We start from the raw sequence: 12,806 nt of genomic DNA on the forward strand, positions 1-12,806 counted from the left end.
GCACTATCCCATACCTTGGACTCAAAAGGCCTTGTATGCCACCTCTCTCTAGGAACCCTACCACCTCCACATGGACAAGCCCAGGCTAGGCTGCTGGAGGATGAGAGACCACATGGAAGAGAGTCCAACTGTCCCTTTTGAGACTATGCTAGACCAGTCTACAGCCAGCTGATCCTCAAACATGTGAGAGATCCCAGTCAAGATCAGAAGAGTTACCTGTCCAACTCACAGCTGACCACAAAGCACTAACTGAACACATCCCAAACCAGAAGAGCTGTCCAGCTTATCCATAGACTTGTGTACAATAGTAAATGTGTAGTGTTTTAAACTACTCTGTTTTGGGGTTGTGTGTTGTAAAGCAATAACTAACTGGTACGTAACCTCAAGGATTAAACAAATCTGAATGCGTGCAATGCCACAAAGATTGGCCCCACTGACTGCAGGACTACTGTGGAAAAATTTATCTTTAGTGAGTGACCTACCTGCACCACAAGGAGTATGTTTGGTTTATAAGAATTTACTGGATATCGCTCCAATTGAAGATGCTCATAAGACAGTTCTTGGCCCTGCCTGGTGGAAATCAGAACTGAACAGCCACGGAAACCACAGCTGAGAGTTCACATCCCTGTGCCCATCCCCCACTGCTGTGACGCTAAAACCTTGGGTAGGGGACACACACCTGGGAGCCAATCGGGGAAAGATGTGGGATGGGTGGGAAATTACATACGGACAATTATAACCCAATGGTGGAATGGTTAGTGGATAGAGAATTTACCAACTGATCCCAAACTGTCCCACACCTTTAGACTTCCTGGAGCTGTTGGCTGGTCCAGAGAACATTCATGTCAGGAGGCAGAGAGCGTCTATGTGGGCAACTGTAAACACATCTTGTAAGAGAAACTTTGGGGTCAGAAAGAGGGGACACCCCAATATTAGTCAGCAACTGGAGGAAACTGTAAGAAGCATTTAGGAGAAGGTGCTTGGGGACACATCTAAGGAAGTCTAGATAAAGGTCACTTCTGGAGGATTTCTCCAGCCCTTTCAGGATTGCCATAATGTCAGCAAATCCTCTTAATGAGCTCATGGAAAAACAGCAGAGCCATCCAGAATGAAGGAAAGATGTTGAATGAGCTGGTGCCCTTGAATGGGACAAGATGGCCAATCAACAGGGCTTGGAAGTCCAGGATCTGGTAAGTAGAGTTACTGTCACCCACATGAGGACAACACGCCTTGTAGCTGATGGTTCATTGTAAATTCCTGAAAAACCTAAACCACGCTGGCAGCAGTACCTTTAACTGGAGGTTTAGAAATTGTGACCACCACACCCTTGGATTTCTTTTAATGGTTTACCCTCAAACTCTTGGCATCCCCAACGTGTTTGGCTAAGAATAATGTGGAAGACAGCAGCAGAGGCAGAGGCACAGGTTTGAATCTCCACGAATCTCCACTTAAAGACAGAGCAACTAGAGAACAAAACCAGATCACATGGTCAAAGTTTACAACAAAACTAGATGACAGGGCACACCCATGAGCCCCAAAATACAAGCCAGTAAGAACAAACTTCCAACAGCCCCCCAGAGCCTTGCATGGAGTCAGCATCTCTGCAGGGAAACAGGAAAGCAACAGACCAGAGAAGAATTACTCAGTGGAAAATAGGGCAGGTCAACGTAAGAGCAGCAAGCTGAAACCAGGAAGTGTTGTCTCACCCCAATAGTATATAAGTGTGAGGGGTCCAGCATAAGCAGGATGACCACAGTAGAAGGCAACACCGCCAAAATGGGAAGCACAGCATATGCCATACATATGGAGAGAAACGAGAGCGTCTGGCTCCTGTGAACCCTGAAGACGGGGGAGAGTCCCTGCTCCTCTCTTGACCTCGGGCTGCTCCATTTGCTAATGGACGACTGGCCCTGGATGAGCTGGCTCCGCAGTCCCTCTTACTAGGGGGTAAGGTCTTAGAAGGGTGTGCTGGACTCCTCGTTACCCAGCCACCTCATGCTAAAAGTCCCTAGACCAGGGGCCTAGAGACCTGGGCTCTATCCATGGCTGCTGAAACTTCTGGTGAAACATTTCACTTCTCTGAGTCTCAGTTTCCTTATCTGTAAAATGGGAATAATTTTAATGGGTGCCATCCTACTTATCTCAAGAGACTATGAAATGGATCAAAAAACACCATGGGTTTTGGAAGTGAGGGGGTGACAAGTGCTTTTCACGCAGTCACGAGTTCAGGTGGCAGTTCTCCCCCTTACAGTTACAGGCAAGCTGCAACTTCTCTCTGCCTGTTTTTCTCATCTGCAAAATGGTAGCAATAATAATAATAACAACAACAATAATAATAATCTTCATTGCAGGGTTGCTGTGAGAATGAAATGAAGTGATATGAGGAAAGCGCTTAGCAGGGTCCGACACATCGGGAGCACTCATTAAACGTTAACTACTGGTTATAATGATGCCCTTGTTAATTAGGGTCCTAATGTGAAGACTGAGATTTTTTATGCTCTTCCTTCTCGCAATCGCCAGAGGGCGACATAGACGGCGGGATCCCAGCCACAAGCACGCCTGACGCAGCGCCATCATCGGCCACGCGGCGGCGCTGGGCCACATGATGTCTGATTTTCCGCAGAGTTTGGGGAGCGGAGAAAGCTGACCGAGCGAGAGGGGAGACGGGGTAAGGGGAACCCTGGGAGCTGAGGAGCCCTAAACCAAAGGGTCGGGGATCCCTGGAGAGCGTAGCTTCTGCGTTCTTGGGATACGGTAGGATCAGCTGGGAATGAATGGGTCTTGGAGGCTTTTTGAATATGAGGGCGCCCCCTTCCTCCGAGCTCTGGGTCTGCATTCCCTTCCTCTGGGCGGCCTCGGGGCCCGGACGCCTGAAAGAGAGAACGCACATCTCTGCGCGCTCCTCCTCTTCTTGCTGTAGCTCATTCATCAGCGGCCGCGGCACGCCGTTGCCATGGAGATCTGATGCAGGCTGGGAGGGGGGGTCGGGGTGGGGAGGCCCCGGGTGACGTCTGCACTGCTCGCAGCGCGTCTCCCGCGGCCTCCCAGTTCTTGCCTATTTTGGAAGAGAGCCGCAGCCCTTCTGCTGATGCGCGCGCGCTGGCGCCTTTTAAAGGCAACCGGCGGAGTGGCGGCTCCGCCAGAGCCCGGGAGCTGCCCCCGCCCCCGGGCCGCGAGCCCCATACGTGGCCTGGACCCGGGAGGCCCCGTCGCCGCACCCTAGGACCCCCTATCTTAGCGCCCTCCACCCACTTTGGGGAAATTTCAACCATGGAGAAAGGAGGTTTGCCCTTGTCCCTCCCCCGACCCCCCGCCCCGACAGGGGAGACTCTTCTGCCATAGGAACCTTGGAAGGGAACAAGATGCCAGGCCTAGCACGTTTGACCCTCCCTGGACAAGGCCACAGGGCGAAAACAGCAGGTGAGGACTTCACTGCCCGCGGGGCCACCCTGGGTCTCTGGAGACCCGCACCGCCTCCAACCTCCTACCTTAGCCTTTTTCTGGGTGGGCTCAGCCTGAGGTCAGGTTAGGATCTTAGTTGGAAGGCTCCTTAGCAGTTTCTCCAACCCTCTCGCTAAACTGAAAGGAAAACTGAGGCCCAGAGAAGAGTAGTGACTTGACCAGGGTCACATGACATGTTCCTGGAGAGCGTGGGCCAGAGCCCAAGGATGCTGACTTCCTAGCCAGAGGTCAGTCCCTTGTTCCTTAACGTTGAGAATAGCTGGCACAGCGTGGCAGGCCGTGGTCCCTGACTTGCACCCGGGAGAGGGAACAGACAGCTCCTCTTCCCACCGTGGCACCAGCTGCTGCTTCGTCCCCAGCGGAGTCCAGACCTGGGTGGGCTCTCCTGGATTGACGATCACTCTGGACAACCTTCTGGATCCCAGACTCCACAACCAACCAACCAGGTTGCTGCTTGCAGACGTCTGCTTCCATCGAAGGCTTCCTGCAGCCCACCAGCTCTCTGGAACTTTCTGGAACCAAACCTTTTCCAGACTGCTTACAAACGCCAGTCCTTCTGGGTGGAGGTTTGGCTGCAGGCTCTGGCAGGGCTCCCCAGAGCCATGTGGACCCAGCGCTTTGGACTCCCCTGCCCAATCCTGATGGCGCCAGCACTCCCCATGCAGCATTTTCAGGGGTGTTTGACCAAGGTGCACTGAGGACAGCCGTGAAGTACTTGACCATGCCCAAGGAGCTGCGTAGGTTCCAGACATCTCTGGACCCCTGCTCTAGATCAGGGCTGGGGACAAGAGGTGGATCCGATCCAGCCCAGCTGTGGGCACCAAGTCTGGCAAAGGAGAGAGGTTCGTGCTCTGGAGCAGTTAGTCCTAGAGCTGTGAACGGCTTTTCCCAGGGGCATCCATTGCCAGGGCCAAGACTTCAATGCACAGGAGGGGAAACTGAGGCTTCCCCCCAAGAGACATTATTTGCCAAGGTTACACAGCAAGTCAATGCGTTGTTGAAACTAGGACTCAGAACCCTGCCTCCTGGCCCACTCTCTCTGCACCTTGATCCCAGAGGCCAGCCTTTGAGAAGTGCACAAGGTCACTGCACTGTGGTCCAGGGGCCTGATTCAGGGTCCACCTCCACTAAACGCTGGCTGTGTCGCTGGGGCCACTCTACTCTCTGCGCCAGGCCACAGTCACTCCAGGCGGATGATCTCTGAGAGCCCCCCCACCCGTTCCAACTGTGAGTCTAGGATTCTCTGAAATGGGGTATTTTGCCAGACTGTGGAATCTCTCCGTGGCTGTATGTGGGACACTTCTGGGGGTGTTTTCTTTCTCCCACCAGACTGAAGCTAAGGAATACTGGAGGCAGTGGTTGCTTCAGCCACAGGCTGTGCAGACTACTCTGAGGATGCCCGGGGCGGGGGTAGGGGGGGAGGGGGTCTGTTTTACACACCTGGGAACCCATCAGAGTCCTCCAATGGTGAGTCTCCCAGTGCACTTAGCACAGACCTGTGAGAAGGCCCCTGATGGGTTGGGTTTAAAGAAGGAAAACCACAGTCAGTACCAGTACTTGCTTCCCCTGTGTCTGCACAGACCAGATCTCCAGGGCCCAAGGTGGCTCTGCTTCTCCAGAACAGAGGACTTGGTCCTCTGGGAGACTTCAGGCCCACTCAGACCTTAGCAGCCGGCACATGGCTCATCCTCACCTGAAACTGGGTCTCAGGGTGGCAGCATTCAACTTCCAAAGCCTGAGAGGCACTGGCCAGGCAGGACATGGGCCCAGAGATGCTCTGAGTGCCAGAGATTGGCGGGCCTTTCCAGGCCAAGCGGTCCAAAATCACTGCCACTGCCATTTTGCAAAGAGGGAAACTGAGACCCAGAGGGGAAGGGGCTTGCATAACACCCCAGTAGGCTGGTGGCAGAGCTAGGACCAGAACCCACGTCTCCTGACCCTCCTGGCCAGGACTTTTTCCCCTGCATCAAACATAACCCACTGACATCTAGACTGAGTCCGCCTCCAGTTCCTCCCGAACCTTCAGATCCTTGACAGAAGGCTCCTGCAGCCCATCCCACGTCTACACTGGGTGCTTCAGGAGCTTTCCCTTCAACTGGTTTGTCCTTTCTCCTAAAGCTCCCTGATGTCCCATCCCCATCCACCCAGGGCTTATCTTTTCCTGGTTCCAGAAGCTGCTCCATCAGTAGGCCATAACTGCTGCTACCCGCTTCTTGCCATGAACCCACTCCCTGAGCCCCGGTGTTCCACGGGTGGGGGTCACTGTTCCCTCTGCTCTTGGGGGTCTCTTGGTTCCTCCTAGGGCTTCCTTCCTGTGACTGGCCCACTCCCAGGCCTGCTGCTTTCCCGTGATCACCCCAGCCCTGAACCCCATCAATCTCTCCTGGGATCCCATGGACCATTCTCTCTGCTGGGTCCAGGGCCAGAGGGAATAATCTCAGCCTGGACATCATGGGGTTTCTGGGGTTTGAATGAGTGAATGCACATGTTTGGTGTATAAGGGGCAGGGAAAGTGTGCTTCTGTAAACTCGCATGTTACCAGGTGTATTCAGGTGATCACAAGGACACGCTTGAACCTGGAGCCTATGGTGGCCTAGGCACCTGTGGGTAGCAGGGGTCAAGAGGGCCAGGAGACTTTTGAGTAATGAGGAGTGACAGGAACCATGAGGGACTTAAGCAGGGGAAGGACACAGGCGGGTTGGCTTCTAGAAAAATGGCAAGGGAGCTTAGTCGCTGAGCACTGGAAGGGCGCACTGGGCTTCCATCTGGATTTGCTGAGCAGCGTGGGAGCCAGCTGATGCCCAGGGATGGAGTGCACTGGGACCCAGGCCGGAGACTTCAGAATAACTTTGTGTGCATCCCTCAACCTCTGCAGGCCCCCAGCTGTCTACTTTGTCCTTCTCTTTGAACCTGCTGCCGCCCCCAGTCTGGCCCACCCATCTGGTGCTCTCAGACCAAGCTGAGCCAAGGCTACAAAAACCAGTGGGTGCCCGGGCCGTGTTTCCACACTGACAGTGACAGGGCGTGTGCTGCCTCCCGAGCCAGCCCAGGCCGTCTTCAGAGACTTGTTCAAAATTAAATTTTTCATACAGTTAAAATAATGATGACTAACATTCCGTCACTCAGCATCGATTGTGGTCCTTTCGTGTGCCAGGCGTTGTTCCAAGTGCTTAGGGATTTAGCTCATTTCATTTTCTCATCAATCCTTTGATGTAGGTGCTTTTATTCTCCTCACATCCCTATTTAACAGGTAGATAAACTGAGGCACGAAAGATGAGTCAGTTGCCCAATGTGGAGGAGCCAGAGCTCCCCCTGGGCGTCTCACTCCGGAGCTTCCCTTCTGACCTCCGCCCTCTACTGCCTCTCTGAGCCTCAACCTTCCTCCCACCCGCCTTCTCCTCATGGACCCTCTGCTCAAGGCTAAGCCACTTCATCTCAGCCCTGCCCGTAGCACAGGAGCCAAACCTCCTGGTCGAGGTGGGGGCTCGGCACCCTTAGTGGTATCTGTCCCCTCCACCTTTTCTCTGGACATCAGTCGTCAATATGGCCTCAGGCCGTAGCGGCATCTTTGGTGGCTACCTGTCCCTGTATCGAGTCTCATTTATGAATCACTCTTCTGTCCACCCTACCCGACCTACCCACCCAGCACAGCCTAGCCCGGTCAACCAGTCACTTGACACCCGGCAGCTCAACTCAATGACACCTCCTCTGAGAGGCCATCCAGGACTCCCTGGGCTCTGTCATCCCTCATTTTGCTCTCCTCAAACACCCTGTATAGCTTCTTCACAGCAGCCATCCCACTTAAGTGGCTTGATGGAGTTCCCACTTTCTCACCAGCCTGGATGCTCCATGAGGTTAAGACCAGGCCTGTGTTTCCAAACCATTGCATCGCCAGTGCCTAGCAGAGAGCTGGACAGACTCAGCCCTCAGCTGTGTCCATGTGAATGAATTACATACCTTAGGCCGTGCTCTGGGCCAGGCCCTATGCTGGATGCTGAAGATACGGGGACCAGATATAGATGCTAGTGGGGGAGACAGACAAAGATGCAGTGACAATGCAGGATGGGAAGTTCACAGATGAGGAAACACAAGGGGCCATGGGAGGCACTGGGGAGAGGCCCTGGGCCCAACTGGAGGACCAGCAGGGCAAGGAGGAGTTCACCAGCTGGAGAGTGGTGGTGGAGAGGATTCTGAAACTGGGCTGAACTAAAAAATGAATGGTGGAGGGTCTGTCTCCTCCTCCAGACCTCTAGCTCCTTGAGGGCAGGGCCAGTGTCCTGCACTCCTCTCTCCCCAATGGTGCTTAGAGGAGTAAGGAGTCCCTGCTCTGCATTCAAAGAGTGTTTTCAGTTGATTGATTTTCCTTCCCTCCTTGGAATATGGCTGGTCTGACACGCTCCTCACTGCATCACTTGTGCCCTCTTCTCTCAGCCCTGGTCCAGAAAAGCTTCATCTTTTCCCACCTGGGCTACACTCTCCCCCTCCCGCCCCTTCCGTGGTCCCATGTCCCTCACCTTCCCTGCTCAGCCCACTCACCTGGCTCTGACCGTCTCGATGCGTGGGTGCCAGCGTGTACCCTCTTCACATGAGATTTGTTGATTTCATAACCATAAATAGATAAAATGTTCTGAATACTTCCCTGTGCAAGTAGAATTGGGGGAGTGATAACATAATGAAAAGACCTCAGGAGAAAGAAAACAGCCTGCTAGGATGCAGCTGAAGACAAGACAGCCATTGCACAAGTCAGATCTACATGAGGATTATATTTTCACTGCCCAGACTGGTGAAACCCAGACCCAGGACTGGGGAGGAGATGGGAATATGTTAGAAAGTTGTTACATGTTCCAAACTCATAAATTCAAAAGAACAATGTAGTAAAAAATAGAAAGAAGTGGAAATGAGCAAACCTGGGTTCTAATTCTGGATTTATCTCATTCTAGCTGTGTGACTCTGGGCAAGTTTCTAAACCTCTCTGAGAAGGTGTATAGAGATTCTTCCCCTGGGTTAGGTTGGAGGCTCTAGGGCACATGAGACCCCTCAATACCATCATTTCACTCCCACCAGGACATTTTATCTTCCTGAAAAAACCTTAAGCACCAACTATGAGACATCTCCCTCCCCAAAATGCAGCCCTGAGGCAGGGGTTGGGATAGGGATGGAATGGGGTACCCCGATTCTTCATTGCCAATTCAAACTCATGTTGCCATGGGAACAGGATGTGGAGCATCACTCCTGCATGGGGGGGGGAGGGGCTACATCTGCACAGTTATAAAGAGGCTAAAAGCTAGTAAGGAGCCTAGCCCATAGGGCTTACCAATCTCTGCCCTTAAGGAATGCAGAGACACTACTGTTCTGTGGCATTTAGAAGAGTAAAGGGAGATGAAAGGACAGCTTGGTATGTCCCGGGCCCAGAGAGCTCCTGGATGAGAAGGGAGAGACTGACAGAGATATTCCTAGTATGAACTCATCCTATACTCTAAAAGATGAAAAACTTTTTCTTTAAAGAGCCAGTTAGTAAATATTTCAGCCTTTCCAGGCCTTACGGTTTCTGCTGCGTCTGCTCAACTCTGCCATTGTAGGGTGAACACAGCCATAGACAATATGTTAACAAATGGATGTGGCTGTGCGCCAATAAAACTTTATTTACAAAACACTCAGTGGGCCAGATTTGGCAAGCAGGCCAGAGTTTGCAGACCCTTGCTTTACCCCACGGTGCAAGAGAAGGAGGTCGGGGGCAGGTGCTAGGCTTAAAATCAAGCATGGCCAATGACTTGCTGTGACTTTGAGTAGGTTATTGTCTGTCTCTGAACCTCAATTTCACCATCTATCAAATTAGCATAATAGTATCAGTCAGATTTGTCATGAGAATAGGTTTAACAGATCAGAGCAAATCTGAAGTCTTCATTCCTCTGTTCCATCACTTCAAGCAGAGCTATCCCCCATCCCCAGGCCATGCCCTTGTCAGCTGAGGGTGGCGGCAGCCTGCTGGAAGGGGGAGGTATTTCTCTCTAGAGTCAGATTCTTGGTCTGGCTTTCCAAACTCCAGCCCCAAGTGACGCTGTTTCTGTAGCAAGCCAAGCCCAGGAGTAAACGAGGAATGCCTTCCTCTCCACCATCCAGTCATTTGGCAGGAGGCTATAGTTCACTTGAGAAAGTGGTGTGGTTGCAGTGGCTGGTGGCCAGGCTTCAGAGGAGGCCTTTGAAACTCAGGCTGGGGCTAGTGTTAGGAAAGGTGAGCTTCAATGCTCCCCTAGATCACCTACCTGTGGCCCCAGCTTCCCTGAGGTGCAAGTCAAGTAGCCACACCTGTGATCTGGTGGTGACTCATAGCACTACCATTGCATTAATGGATCTTTCTTGAGCCATTTGTCCACCTGTCTGGTCTGACCACCACTGAGAGCTTGCATCCTTTGGCATCTCATCATCTCCTCTGAAGACCCATCAAGTGACATGCATTCTCTCTCTCTCCTTTTCCTCCCTCTTTCTCCTTCTCATAGACACATTTGTCCAGCCCAAGGCAGGATACACTTTGACAGTCCTCTGTCAAGATCTTTGCCCCAAGTCTCCGGAAAACAGCCCTAACCGGGAGTCTCCATGCTGTTCTAAAGAAACAGACTCCCCATTCACACTCCAGCTCCCTCCCAGGAAGTTATCCTCTCCGAAATCTCTGGAAAAGATACACCTCTTTTTCTCTGATAGAGGTTGATGGGTGATGTCCCTCCGGGTCCCTAATAAAGCTATGCAGACAGGGGCAAGAGATCTTACGGCCTGTTCTTGCTATAAAAAGCCCTTTTTCGGAAAAAATAATAAAGAAAGAAATCAGCCAATCCCTCCTCGATGCCATCACCTCTTCTTGGTGATTTTTCGGGGAAGGAGTGGGCGGGTTGCCATGGCAACAGATGCGAGCTCGTCTCAGTAAAGAAGGGACCTTGATATTTTTTTCTCTCTCTCATTCTCTCTCTCAGTTGTGTGTGTATATATGTGTGTGTGCACTGCGCATGCCTGTGCCCACACCAGGAATTTTTTTTTTAGAACTAAAGAAAGCCCTTCTCTTCCCTCAACTCCCCAAATATGGAGCTATGAGAAACCACTTACTCCTGCAGGCCAGGGAAGATTCAGGATGGTTCAAGAGAAAACAGAGAGGTCATACGGGGCTCCCGTCCTCCATCTTTTTACTAGAGATTGCATGCAACAGAGGCCTTAACAAATGGTTGGGGGCAAAGGGCTGGAAAGAAGGGAAGATGCTGGGTGGAGAGAGGTGAATATTGGATGGGTGGTGCAAGAACCCAACAAGTGACATCAGAGAGGGCAACAGAAGGTGCATTGAGGCTGGGGATGCATGTAAATCCACGTACACTGTCATATGCTGAGAGAGAAAGGCACAGAGCAGGCTCAGATGTGGACATGAACACACATGGACAGGGAGGCACCCAGAAAGCTGCAAACATATAAATACAGACAGGCATGAACATAGAACTACACACAATGCAGAAAGCATAGACATTTTTTGTAAAGACAGGTATAGATGCAGGCATAGGTGAATGCATAGATATACTGGGATACAGACAAACAGCTACAAAGACACACGTAGCTAGACACACAGAAACATACAAGTACAGTCATCGTCAAATGGACAGACACACACACATGCACATCCTCAGTCTGGCTCCCTTCCTTCAGTTGCCTAAGCATACTCAAACAGCAGTGCATAGCTGGAAATACTGCAGGCTCATTCAGTGGATTTGACTGGGTGGCTCCTCCTCCCCCTATTCCTTCTACATACTCACCCCAAAGCCCCCCTCTCTAGTCACTCCCTTGTCCACTTTCCTGTAGTCGATGGGCTCTGATACCTCCCCCATCTCAGGCTTCCAATTCTTAGCCTGTTCTGCTGCTGCTTGCTGCTTAGGGGGGGAGAGTGGGGTGACTCAGCCAGGCCAGGATGACTCATACTGCCAGTATTTTTAGCAGCGGCCTGGAGCTCTCTAGCGTGCCAGCCGCCCCCCTCCTCCTGCTTGCTATTTTGGAACCATCACTGGTGATATAAATAGTTCCTCTCCCACGGCCTGAAGCTGTTGCCAAGCTATTTTCGGTTCTGCACAGTTAAAAATAGCTTCACGGAGGTGGGAGGCAAGAGGAGTGGGAGTTGGCCTAGGGAGAGGAGACATTGGGGCATACAGAGCTTCTCAACTTGAATGAAAGTGGGCGAACTGGGATGAGCTCTTCTCTACCCCCTCCCTTGTCCCTTTCTAGACCTTTCTTCCCTTCCAGAGTGCCTTCCCTTCAGTCCATTCTCCTGGAAAAATCCAAGGGCTCTTCCCCCGGCTTCCTTCACTCCTAGAGCTCAGAAATCTTGGCCCCCTGAAACCTCTGCCCATATTAATACTCAGAAAAGAAGGGAAGAATCAACTGAGGCCTCACTCTGAGGTCTGTGTGGACTCAACCTCTGCTTTGATGTCCCAGGCAGACCATGGCCAACACAACTTTCCTGGAGATTATTTCAGAACCATGGACAGCAGTCAGCGACACATTCTTTCACTGTGGATCTGCTCGGCTTGCTGGAGTTCAGCTGGACCCAACCCATAGACACATCTTCTCATGGAGAAGGACGCTAATAATGTCTCCCAGCCAGGGCTAAAGGACCAGTGGGTGAATAAAAAAAGAACACTGTCCTGGATTTTCATACAACAAGGGGGTGCAAAGATCAAGGGCTTGTCCAAATAGAAGCTTGAAGGAGGGTGGGTGGGTACATCAGGGATCAGATAGAGATGAAAGTGGAACAGGGACGTGCTTCCTGGAGAAACAATTTTTCTGTCATCCAGGTAAATATGGTTAGAGATAATGGCACACGCATGCACACACACACACACCCGTTCCCTCCATCTCCCTCATTCCTCATTAATACAGGATGGTTGATGGGGATGACCCCAATCAAAATAACCCAAAATGGCACAAGAGACCAGGATCGAGCTGCCAGGCCCCCTCTTTTTGCTTCTTGGTGTCAAATTTTATCTCCATCCTTCCTATGTGACTTTCTACAATCAGGTCAATCCTTCTCCCCCAATTTTTTAAGTGGCCACATTTCCAACCCCTCTAGTGATTTCACACAGACCCCTACTCCACCAAATGAGATTTCACATAAAATGTCCCCTAGCCCATTTCCTTCTCCTTTTATGGGATCCTGGGGGAAAGAAAGGCACGTCTCAGCCCCTGTAGACGGCAATCATTTGTGCTGAAAAGAAAAAAAAAAGAGAGAGAGAGAGAGAGCCAGGGCAAAGGCGACATGATGTGGAGACAAAACTGACAAATAAAGGAAGAGAGATTTGAGAGAGCAGAAGGGGAATGTT

General features: G+C 51.6%; 2 long non-coding RNA genes across 3 annotated transcripts in view; one reads left to right on the forward strand and one right to left on the reverse strand.

The window, feature by feature from the left end:
* Positions 1-3,586, reverse strand: part of LOC138916755 (uncharacterized) — a 23,744-nt gene extending 20,158 nt beyond the window's left edge. The window contains exon 1 of one of the 2 annotated variants that reach the window (XR_011424131.1): positions 3,489-3,576. This is a non-coding gene — a long non-coding RNA (uncharacterized lncRNA). Of the gene's footprint in view, positions 1-3,488 lie in introns of both variants that reach the window. The other variant, XR_011424130.1, reaches the window with a different exon arrangement.
* Positions 3,139-12,523, forward strand: LOC138916756 (uncharacterized). Its single transcript, XR_011424132.1, has 2 exons — positions 3,139-4,689; positions 11,923-12,523. It is a non-coding gene; the product is annotated as an uncharacterized lncRNA (long non-coding RNA).
* Positions 12,524-12,806: the final 283 nt, after the last annotated feature.

Source organism: Equus caballus, chromosome 12, assembly GCF_041296265.1.
Source record: "Equus caballus isolate H_3958 breed thoroughbred chromosome 12, TB-T2T, whole genome shotgun sequence".
NCBI lineage: Eukaryota > Metazoa > Chordata > Mammalia > Perissodactyla > Equidae > Equus > Equus caballus.